We start from the raw sequence: 1,411 nt of genomic DNA, 5'->3' as shown, positions 1-1,411 counted from the left end.
GTGCGGCCACGTGGCCTGGTGGGCGGTCCGGACGGGTCCAACGAAGGCAACATGAGGGGCCACCCCATCCCCCTCAACAATGTACGATAACTTAAAACACCTGAAACTTCAGAGTGACACCTAATGGGGTCAAACTGGCATATGTTTTCCCCATGCACGACCCATACCACCTCAATACACGACATTTTCTGCCTGGGTGCATCACCACATGCATGGTTGAAGGCAAGCGTCCTCGATGACCGGTGGAATGCCCGAGCATGGCAAACCCACGCAACATGGTTGGTGGGCATCTAGTTGAGCATCGAGGCACACGGTGCCGCGAGGGCCTCAGGCTAGACCCACGCCGTATGCGTTAAGGGCTCCACGGTGTGCGCCCAGGCACACAACGCCGCGGGGGCCTACGGGTTGCCCAAGCAAGGCACACCCATGCAGTATGCCTGGTGGGCATCGAGGTGTGTGCTTAAGTACACATGGTAGCGAGGGCCCATCGAGCCAGGCACACCGACGCAGTATGTTTGGTGGGTAGAGGTGTGTGCCTAGGCGCACAGTGGGATGAGGACTTACAGGTCACCCGAGATAGGAACACCCACGCAGAATGCCTGGTGGGAATCGAGGTTTTCGCGTAGGAACAACGCATCAAGGGTCAACGGGTTTGGTGGGGGCCACCGATCGTCACGTCACCCGTAAGTTGTGAGCCTGGGTTTGAGCCTACTGCACCACCAACGCAAGGGGAGGGGAACGGGTGGCAATCTTGCGGCCCGTGCCCTTGCACTGGTGCGCGTAGGGGTGAGGAGGGGGCGACATTTTGCATGATGCCCAAGCAGGCGTGCCCTCAGCCTACGGCCTTGGGCACAACTTGCGTTCAAAGACTCGATGATTCACGGGATTCTGCAACTCACACCAAGTATCACATTTCGCTACGTTCTTCATCGTGGCGAGGGCCAAGATATCCGTTGTCGACAATCGTGTTTGACAGTACGTGATCGGAGTAGTGGGCCGTGCCGAAAGGGCTCAATTTGATCCACCGGGATGGAGTAATGGGGACGATGCACATAAAATAGGGCTCAATTTGATCCACTGGGGATGGAACTGAGTGTGAGTGCAAAGCCGCTCGTGTTGAAGAGTAGGGGATGAGTCGGCTAGAAGGTGCACATGAAGGCGAAGGTAAAATCCTCATTCATGTATGTGCTCTCACAAGAACGATGGCTGGTGAGCATGTCGAGTGCACACGGAGGCTTGGTCTCATACATGCGAGGGGAAAGAGTGAGGAGTTATGTTGATGGCAGCTTAAGGAAGACAGGGCTCAGGCCGTGGCTTACGTACATGTGTAAAATACACATGCGATAGAGGGAACTCCCAAGCGGTGGCTTGAAGTATGCACGTGGGGGTACACATGCGAGAAGGCTATTCA

At 56.1% G+C, this 1,411-nt stretch overlaps 1 non-coding gene across 1 annotated transcript; it reads right to left on the bottom strand.

Moving 5' to 3' along the window:
- Nucleotides 1-810: 810 nt before the first annotated feature.
- Nucleotides 811-965, bottom strand: LOC148782814 (5.8S ribosomal RNA). The gene has a single exon (XR_016053160.1). It is a non-coding gene; the product is annotated as a 5.8S ribosomal RNA (ribosomal RNA).
- Between the last annotated feature and the right edge of the window lie 446 nt (nt 966-1,411).

This window comes from Amborella trichopoda, chromosome 3, assembly GCF_054954075.1.
Source record: "Amborella trichopoda isolate Santa Cruz 75 chromosome 3, AtrichopodaSantaCruz75HAP2 v2.0, whole genome shotgun sequence".
NCBI classification, from domain to species: Eukaryota; Viridiplantae; Streptophyta; class Magnoliopsida; order Amborellales; family Amborellaceae; genus Amborella; species Amborella trichopoda.
Note: the sequence above shows the minus strand (reverse complement) of the source record. Positions and strands in the feature narration are given on the sequence as shown.